Raw genomic sequence first — 10,979 nt, forward strand, 5'->3', positions numbered from 1 at the left:
ATATATATATATATATATATATATATACATACATACAGACATATAGGTAAATCAAACCATGTGTATTGTTACATGGCTACACACACACACACACAGAGTTGAAGCTTCCCTCCTAGTTTCACATTTCTGCTTTTCACAGCATGTCTACGATAAGTACTGGATACTTTATTCTTTTGATTTGTAAATTCAAATGTGTGATCGTTGCCAGTGCCACCTGACTAGCTCCCATGCTGGTGGCATGTAAAAGGCATTATTTGAGCATGGTCGATGCCAGTGCCACCTGACTGGCTCCCGTGCCAATGACATGTAAAAAGCACCATTTGAGCGTGGTCGATGCCAGTGCTACCTGATTGGTCCCATGATGGTGGCATGTAAAAAGCACCATTCAAGCGTGGTTGATGTCAGTACCGCCTGACTGGCTCTTGTGCCAGTGGCGGTACTTGGAGTGGTTGGTGTTAGGAAAGGCATCCAGCTGTAGAAACCTTGCCAGATCAGATTGGAATCTGGTGAAGCCTTCTGGTTTGCCAGTCCTCAGTCAAACTGTCCAAATCATGCCAGCATGGAAAGCAGACCTTAAACAATGATGATAATGATGATGATGTGAGTGTGTGTGTATGTGCATGTGTAAAGTGTAAAGAATAAATTCAAAAGAGCCCTCACTTTCATCTCCCACCAAGCATCTCAGTAGATTTAGATAGGAAGGAGGTCCTGACTGTAATGTGTTGTACTAAGTAAATAGTTGATAGCTTCTGCTACCTAGGTGACCAAGTTAGTAGTGGGGGTGGATGCTCAGAGAGTGTTACCACTAGAATAAGAATAGCCTGGGCAAAGTTCAGAAAGCTTCTACCCCTACTGGTGAGAAAGGGCCTCTCGCTCAGAATGGAAGGTAGATTGTACGATACATGTGTGTGAACTGCCATGCTTCACAGCAGTGAAACATGGGCCATGACTACGGAGGATATGCGTAGGCTTGAAAGAAATGAAGCTAGCATGATCCGCTGGACGTGTAATGTCAGTGTGCACACACGACAGAGTATAAGCGCCCTGAGAGAAATGTTGGACATAAGAAGCATCAGATGTGGCGTGCAAGAGAGATGTTTGCGCTGGTATGGTCATGTACTACGGATGGATGAGGAGAGATGTGGGAAGAAGTGCCACTCCCAAACAGTGGAAGGAACCCGTGGAAGAGGGAGACCCAGAAAGACATGGGATGAGGTGGTGAAGCATGACCTTCGAATGTTGGGCCTCACAGAGGCAATGGCGAAAGACCGGGACCTCTGGAGATATACAAATAAAGTGAGATTGCAGCTGTAGCCTACACCAGTTTTTCATAACCAGCCCCCAGCCCATTCAAAAGTACCTTAGATCGTAGGGCAAGCTGCTCTGCTTGAGGAGACCTGTTGAGTCAAGTATATCAACATCAAAATGAAAATCAAATGGAAATTGTAGTTGTGATACCCGTGCCGGTGGCATGTAAAAAGCACCATCTGAATGTGGCCGATGCCAGCGTCATCTCGACTGGCTTCCGTGCCGGTGGCACATAAAAAGCACCATCTGATTGTGGTCGTTGTCAGCTCTCCTGGCCCCTGTGCTGGTGGCACATAAAAAGCACCCACTACACTCACAGAGTGATTGGCGTTAGGAAGGGCATCCAGCTGTAGAACCTTGCCAGATCAGATTGGAGCCTGGTGCAGCCTCCTGGCTTCCCAGACCCCAGTCGAACGGTCCAACCCATGCTAGCATGGAAAACGGACGTAGGTTTACAAACATCAGAAATTATTTAAAAATTTGTTTTTTTTATGGCTTAGATCAACAACTGTTAGTAGTTACTTAACAGAAGAGGGTGGAGCGATACTATATTATACTCTGTGTGTGTGTGAGAGAGAGAGAGAGAGAGAGAAAGAGAGAGAGAAATTGAAGTGACAACCTTGAGCTATGGCCAGCAAATAGACAGCTGCCATGATGCTGCTTTATATGTGAGTGCACGTGTGTGTGTGTGTGTGCACATGTACACATACATACAGAATAAGAGAAAGAAGAAAGAGAGAGAGAGAGAGAGAGAGAGAGAAAGAGAGAGCAAGGTGTGGAAGAAATCTAAGTTTATCCAAAGGATTAAGTATCACTCTACTTTTGGAAGGGTCAGTTGTGAGTGGCTGCAGCACCCACACACACAGCTGGGAGTCGGGTCGGCAGTGATAGAGTTTGTCTCACAAGCTTTATCACTCACAGAAGACAACACAGCAGATGTATCTAGGGAATGTCAACATGGTGGAATTCACCAATTTCTAACTTAACATCTAAACAATTTTTATTTTTTCTTATAGCAATTCCTGTAATTACTCCAGGGCAATGCAATCGCAAATCTAGCAGAACACTCACTTTTCCTACCTGCAAATCAGTAATATACTTTATCTGTTTTGTATTTCTATGTTCAAGTAAAAAGTAATGAACTGATAGATTTGTCAGCATGGTGGACAAACATGCTTCACAGCATATTTTCTGGCTCTTTTAAGTTTTGAGTCCAAATACTGTTGAGGCCCACTTTGCCCTTCATCCTTCTAGGGTAGATAAAATAAGTACCAGTTGAGCAAAACTCCCTTCTCTTAAAATTGCTGGCTTTGCTAAAATTTGAAACAATTATATTCAAGTATAATGCTACTCCACCTTGGTGTCTTGTGTTCAATTTCTTACATTAACCCTTTAGCATTTAAACCGGCCATAATGGGCCAAAATATTTTACATGTTTTATGTTCAAAACTGGCCAGATTCAACCTCTTACACCTATCCTACAGTGTCATTCTAAAGATAAACAATCACATCATTGAAATCTTGAAGCTATGAGATAATCCAGGATTAATTGAAAACAATGCGAATAAATAAGCATAACATTTGACAGAATAAATTGAATGCTAAAGGGTCATACTTGAATAAATATGTTAGCTAAGAAGTGGGACAAGCAATGATCATGACCTTTGTAGATAATCCCTGAATGCTGTAATTGAAGAGGTTGGTCTCCAGCTTGAACCTCTGCAAGTCAATGTAAGCAGGAAAAGCATGGGTGGATAGGGAACCAAGGGGCTGGTCAGCCTGAATGTTACAAGAGAGGGAACTCTGCTAAAGTCCCAATAGATCATATGGTGGTGTTAAAACCAAGGGACATGTTTGAAGCCCTTACAAGCTAATGAAACACTCACCAGTTTTACAGTAATCCCACTACTGCTTACAGAGAGAAAATTCCACCATCAAATCAGTGCCTGTCTACAGTTAGGTAGAGAAGGCTATTTTCATGTTAAGCGTCTTGGCCATTAATCCAATAACACAACAATGACGAAGTAGTACAATAGCCGACCAGCAGACTGGTGTTTTCTGCAGACTCCTATACACAGCACTACTCTTCCCCATCGTACAGCCATCAGTGTAGCTTTGTCTGCCACTGGACTAAATGTGTTACTGTATTTATAGTTCAATGTCATTTGTTATTTTGGTGTGGAAAAAGTAAATTACAGGGGTCAATCCAGTTGGCTTATACTTCTAATAAATTTGTGTCCTTCAGCCAATGTATTACTGAAAGGGTGAATTAAAGAAGATGGGCAGGTGAACAGAATATATTCAATAACAATAAAAAAAAAAAATAATAATAATAATAATAATCCTTTCTGCTATAGGCACAAGGCTTGAAACTTGAGGGAGGGGGATAGTTGATTAGATTGACCCCAGTGTGGAACTGGTACTTAATTTATCAACCTTGAAAGGATGAAAGGTAAAGTCGACCTCAGCAGAATTAGAACTCAGAACGTAGAGGCAGATGAAATACTGCTAAGCATTTCGCCCGGTGTGCTAACGATTCTGCCAGCTCACCACTTTAATACTACTACTAATAATAATGATAATGATAATAATAATAATAATAATTTCAAATTTTTGCCACAAGGGTAGCTTGGGGGAGGTGGGGGATGAGTTGATTACCCCAGTGTTCAACTGGTACTTAATTATTTGACCCCGAAAGGATGAAAAGCAAAGTCTACCTCAGTGGAATTTGAACTCAGAACATAAAGATTGAATTTGAACTCAGAACATAAAGATTGATGCCACTAAGTGTTTTGTCTGGCATGCTGAAGGTTCAGATAGCTCACTGCCTTAATAACAATAACAATAACAATAATAATAATAATAATAATAATAATAATAATAGATGTTACAATCCCTTCTGATGAAAATATTGCCTGACAAGAAGTGGAGAAGCTATCATAATAGAAGGACCTTGAAACTGAAATATTCAAGATGTGGGGTTTGAGTGTGAAAACAATACCACCAGTAATTGGAGAATTAGGCACTATAATATATATATATATATATATTTTTATATATAACAGCCTACATCTTGCACAAGACAATCAATTCAGTAGAAGAGCTCAAATAGAACAGTTTTTACACAAAACACGTATCCTATACAGTATGCACCTAATAACCTGAAGCAACACAACTTGTGCAACATAATGAAATAAGGGCCCAACGAAGTAACACAACTTGCATTACACACATCAAACACAACAGAACATACACGAAAATAACAAAAGAAACTGGTGCAGTACATCAACATCCTCACAAAAATAAAATTACAATGCTTCATACACTTCAGGAACATGGAGGTGTACAGGGTGGCACAGCAGAAACTTAACATGAAACTAATGTATAATAATAATAATAATAATAATAATAATATTGGTTTCTCCACACTAAACTGTCTCCAGTTGTGTTATATGACATTTTCAGTCGATAACTCGTGGCAGATGGAGGTACATCCTTTATGTGGAATATAGTGACAGAGATGCTGTGTGTTACATAATGATATGAGTTCTTGTGAAGTACATAGAAATAGGTGCTGCCAAATGGTACAGGGTGGGATGTATGGTTTATGACGGTATTACAGTATATGGTGGTATGTATGATATATGGTATATTCCTTAGGTGGTAAAATTAATCCATTATCTGCTTTAGCATAACTAACTGGTCCCTGAGATCCTTTAACAGGGTCTACTGTTGAAAGAGATCACAAATGCCACCTTTTTCCCCCTCTGAATGTATAATAATAATAATAATAATAATAAAAAAATACATGATACAATGAAATGGTATACGGCACATCACGTACACCAGTCAGATGGACTGAACCCAAAATAACATAGTTGCAAATCAAATTTCTTAACCACACAGCCATGCCTAGCCATTCAAAGTTTACTAAGTGTTGCGTCTAAGCTTTGAGGAGCTTTCACTACAAAATCACTCACCCTGATCTTCCATCAACCAATAAAAAAACTTTCATGGAGTCACTAAACCAGCCAAAATTATAGCCAAATCTTCAAATCCTACTTTAGGCATACATTTGTTATGTGCCCTGGGATTCATACAGCCAGAACATAATCTGGTTTCTACGACATGTAAGTCACTGAGATTACAAGCCCTTCACATTGAATGAGATGCATACCTGTTTCAGGGTTAAATTCCCAGTTATTGTTGGAACTCATTTGTAGTTGAATGGACTGGAACAACATGAAATGAAGTGTCTTGCTCAAGAACACAACACACTGCCTGGGTTGGGCCAGGAACCAAAACCATGATTATATGATTGTGATTGCAATACTCTGACCGCCAGGCCATGTGCCTTCACTTTACTGTGTTAAGAATCGATAAAATAATCCTGAATAGAAGACATCAGAAATGGAGATGTTCCTGTCTGGAATCTTAGTCAATTGATGCAGATATATCCAAGAGATAATTCTTCCATGTGTGGATGCCAAAAATTTGTATGAAACAAATACCAATAATTGCAGAAGAACAGCAACTGTTGTGCTCTGATATCACCTTTGCCTGCTTCTACTACAGAATCACCATCAGAATGGGCAGTGGAGAGAGTACAACAGACCCACATTGTTACAGGATGAAATGAGGTCTTGTGAAGTACATAGAAATAGGTGTTGCCTGAATGTATGTCAGAGCTGGGAAGATGGATGTGGGTTGCACCTTGTTTTTTGACCAACTACCTGCATGCCATAGTTTTGCTTCATCAGAGCTGATCAAGAGCAGCTATGAAAAAGATCAAGAGCAAAGCATCAGGAGGTGGGATAAAAAAAAAAACAACCTATTTACCTAAGTTTCAACATTATCTCCTTCAAAATAGTCCCCTTGCACAACAATACATCAGTCCCAGTGTTCCTGCCACTTTTGGAATCCAGCCTGGAAGGGATTTTCTGTAAGTGAGTTGAGGACCTTCTGTGATTCACTCTTGATTTTGAACAACAGTGTAAATATGGCAACCTTTGAGCAGCATTTTCATCTTGGGGAAGAGATGTAAGTCCACAGGTGCTAAATCTGGCGAAAAAGGGCGAGAGCAAAAGTGATACCATGTTTCTGGTGAGAAACTCTTGAGTGAGGAAAGCTCGGTGACAGGATGCATTGTTGTCATGAAGACTCCAGATGTTAGGATTGCCTGCATGGACCCATTCGACAGACCAACAACATCAGCAATGTTGTTGACTGTCCCCCGATGGCCTTCATGCACAAGCTGATGAATTTCCTCCACATTGCCGGAGATGACACTTGTGGCAGGTGTTCCTGATCCCTCACTATCTTCCAGAGACGTTCTTCTGCTTAGAAAAGCCTGTGCCAGGAAATACTACATACCACCATGCTACATTACCCTACAGTACTTCACAATACACTACACCAAATGAAGGAGTCTCTATGTGCTCACTTAAATGGCTAAAAATTGCAGCTAGATTCCTCCAAATCATACCTGTCATTTTATAAAAAGTGAGGACAAAGTGGTCAATGAAATCCTTGATATACAATACAAAAGAAAAAAAATTATCACAACTGGAACAACTTTTGATCATAGGTAGCTCAATAAGGTATGACCTGGGGTTAATAACAATAACAACACCACAGCTAAGGTCACTACAGTACAGCACAACCTCGGTCACCTGACCACACTACAGCACATCACACCAAACCAACACCCAGTCAGTTGCCTCCACTCCACGAGTGATACAAGTTTATGAGAGCAACACTCTGGCTGTTCAGCATTAATGAACTGATGCCAAAAGACTTCAACTCAACATTAAGGAAGGCTGTTGACAGTAGTCAGTCCCCAGGTCATTGTGACCACAGCAGTATCTCGGCAACTGGATCTCAACCTCTTTTCTACCTATGGACCCCTTTGATTACTATTTTACACAGGTGGCCCCTTACAGCCATTCAACATTAAAAAAAAAAAATCCCATTATATTTTTAGAATTAAATATTAGTAGGAATTGGATAAGAAAGTTGTTATGATGTTTTGTGTATTGTAGAAGTATAAACAAATCATTGCACATAAATTTTAACAAAAAAAAAAACGAACTTCTATGGACACCCCCAAGGGTCATGTGCAGTAGCCAGCATCTAAGTCAGAATGACCATAGTAATCAGTGTTGGGGCATAATCACAATAGAAGTTATCTAGGCCATAGTCAGGGTTTGAGGAAGAGTTAATAGATGACCAGAGATGTTGATGAGGTTATATTGTGAGCAACATGGTTTTAGAATAAGTCCACTGTGTACCTAGATTTTGTAACAGGTAACCAAACGTCTTGGTGACAGGAAGGGTGTCTGCCTTAGAAGACCTGTCCCACCCATGTTAATATGGAAAAGTATGATGATAATGAGGAGGAGAACAACTTCTTAAAAACAAATTGTGTATTAATGTAGTTGTTTTTTGCCTTTGTCTTTCATTCAGGAGAAAAGTCAATGACCCTAACCCTTTCCAGGGTTTCTGAGATTTGTAAGAGATAGGTGGGGAGGGAGGGATACAAACTCAACTAAAGACCTTGTCCTGAATGTTTGCGATAAAGTTAACTCCTTGGCTTAATGGAACCCAAAGACAAAGGAAGAGTGTTAAAGTGGATGACAGCGTAAGCCTACCACCCAAAGGTAGGAATTAAAATCAGACCCCAAAGAGCCAGAATGATAATTGCAAAGCATTTCAACGGATGCTCTAACGACTGACAAATGTACAGTGTCATAGTGTGTTGTGTGGTGGTGGTAATGCAGTGGTGTATGTTGTAGCTGTGTATGGAGTCAGAGTATCATAATATGGTGAAGTAACTGGAGTGATAAGGTAGTAGCATCACAGTGTATTATGATGGTAGAGCATATGGCATACCATAGTGTAGTGGCAGAGTGTATGCTGTAGTAGTGTGATGGTATAGTGAATGGTGTACAACAGTATGGTGCTAAAGTGTATGGCATACGTGGTGGTATAGTGTATGGTATACCACAGTGTAGAGGTATGGTGTACCAGAGTATGGCGGTATAGTGAATCGTATAAGTGTGGTAACGTTGTATGGGGGACAGTGTGACAGTATCAAAGTTGAATGCACAGTGTTCAGAATTTGGTGTTGTATCGGCACAGTGTTTTAGGATTCGTTATTATGGTGAAATAGTAGTAGTAGTAGTAGTAGTAGTATTGTCTGGTGTAACTTAAGACTACTAGAAGGTATACTGATGGTAATGTACCTAGATATATTATGTAGATACATATAGACTCGAAAGGCACAGAACAAAGATAGAATCTGAACAGGATATAAATAAACGGGAACACAACATAATGTGATAATATAAACATTGATATCATATAATAGGATATAATCATTGATAGAAATATTACATATACTCAGATAGTATTTGGAAATGGGATAAAATATTGGAACAGAATATAGAGAGTTATGGCCCTTGGTAGATGAGGACTCACAGACAGACACGCACACACAGATACACGCACATACATATATACACACATTCACTAATACATTGGTAATGTAAACATAGTAGTGTGTGTGCGTGAGTGTGTGTGTGTGTGTTGGTTCCGACCCGGCTTGTGTTAAATTGTGAGCGTGAACTTTTGCTAAGCATTTCTGTTAAAATCAATAAAAGGAGGAATTTAAAGTTAAAAGAGATATATAAGGTAGAGATAGAGAAAGATAGACATGGAGGATATATGCACTAATGTGTGTGAGTATACATACATATATATATGTATGTATATATATATTGTGTACGTGTGAGTGTATATTCATACAGATATGGGACACAAATATGAATTTAATGATACAAATAGAAGAGACAAATACACGAACACACAATAGGAATTATAGTTTGACAGAAGCAGACACACACACACACACACACACATACATATATATTCTTTCATGGATATTTGTGGTGTGCGTACTAATATATACATACATATACATATATATGTATACACACACATATATACCTTGCATGGCCGCAGTCTAATAATTAAAACAGGTAAAATATGTACACACACACACATATATATATATATATATATATATAATGTATGTAGATATAAAAGAGATGGAAATAGAAAGGCATAAAATATGTACATACATACATACACATATACCCTAGATAATGAAAGTACAATTAAAATAAGATATGTACATATAAATGTGTATGCGTGTATTAATATATAGATGGTGCGTATACACTAAGCAAATAATTTTGTTTATTTACATACACAACCACAGAGTTGATTGCAAAATTTACATGAGATCAATAATGTAAATATAAATAAATGTAGACAAATTATGTGCACAAGTGTTGTATTGTATGTTTGTATGATGTATGTATGTATGTATGTATACATATATAACAAATAATGCAGTAGCTTCATTACGGATGTACACAATAACGTTGTCCTAGATGGGATATGAACTCGTAATCTTCCGGTTATATACAGAGAAACATGTATGAAACATAATGTACACTCAAATAACCATATCTGTACTCTATATATATACATACATACTAAGACATACATATACGTGTATATACGTAAGCATATATATATATATATATATATATATATATATATGTGTGTGTGTGTGTATATATATATATATGCATGTAATATATATATACACATACGTTATAATATATGAGATATTCTTTGTGTATCTATGCTAGACAGTAGGGTTGTTTAGCCCCTGGTCAGCCATTAACCGAGAGAAACCATGGTCGAACCATTCCAACCACGGCTATCCCGTCGTTTTATATCGAGGATTATTATATTTTGCAATGTGACCCTCTTTGTCTCAAGACGCTATGGTTTGATTTCAGGAAAATGTGGGTGCTATTTCTAGCATATCGATCCATGAAACAGAAGCTCCCCCCCATTTGGCTCGCACTACAGACACCGTGCAATGGTTGTATTCTAGTATAACATATATAGATATATATATGTATATATATGAAAATAAAATATATATGTATGTATGTATGTATGTGACAAATTAGACAACCAGTGCACACATACACACAGGCATATGTATATATATACATGTAGAGATAATGAATAAAGTGATAAAATATTAACACAAACTGATTGACATAGCAAAATGACAAAGAGAGAAAGAAGAAAAAAGAGACGATATATACACACATAAACATACATATACACACATTATGTTTATGTGTATGCATATATATAGTGTCTAGAAACGTATATGTATGCATATGAGTATGTATATATATGTATATGTATAATGAGAGTGATAGAGAGAGAAATGTACAGGACAGTAAGTATGACGACCGAGGACATGACATTGTCTCTATTTACCCATGGCTGCCCGTTTTAGTCGGATGTATCTGTCGGTAGTGGTAGCCCAGGGTTTCACTAGCAAATCATGATATCTGCACCCAGCTCACAGAAGTCGACCACCAGTCTATCTCAACTGAATAAAGACCGACTTTATGTGAGAAGCACCTTCATACAGACTCCCATTTCCACTTACGTTCCACATACACACATACATACATACATACATAATCACGCATTATATATATGTATATATATATATGTATATATATGTATATATATATATGTATATATATGTATATATATATATGTATATATAT

The 10,979-nt window shown here is 38.2% G+C and overlaps 1 protein-coding gene across 3 annotated transcripts in view; it reads right to left on the reverse strand.

Moving 5' to 3' along the window:
* LOC106870074 (zinc finger protein 271) overlaps positions 1 to 10,979 on the reverse strand; it is a 21,729-nt gene that overhangs the window by 7,802 nt on the left and 2,948 nt on the right. The window contains exon 1 of one of the 3 annotated variants that reach the window (XM_014916045.2): positions 10,681 to 10,852. The exons of the other annotated variants lie outside the window; for them this stretch is intronic. The gene's annotated coding sequence lies outside the window, so the exon portion shown is untranslated. Of the gene's footprint in view, positions 1 to 10,680; positions 10,853 to 10,979 lie in introns of those variants that run through there. 3 annotated transcript variants of the gene reach the window in all.

The sequence above is a fragment of the Octopus bimaculoides genome, chromosome 14 (assembly GCF_001194135.2).
Source record: "Octopus bimaculoides isolate UCB-OBI-ISO-001 chromosome 14, ASM119413v2, whole genome shotgun sequence".
NCBI classification, from domain to species: Eukaryota; Metazoa; Mollusca; class Cephalopoda; order Octopoda; family Octopodidae; genus Octopus; species Octopus bimaculoides.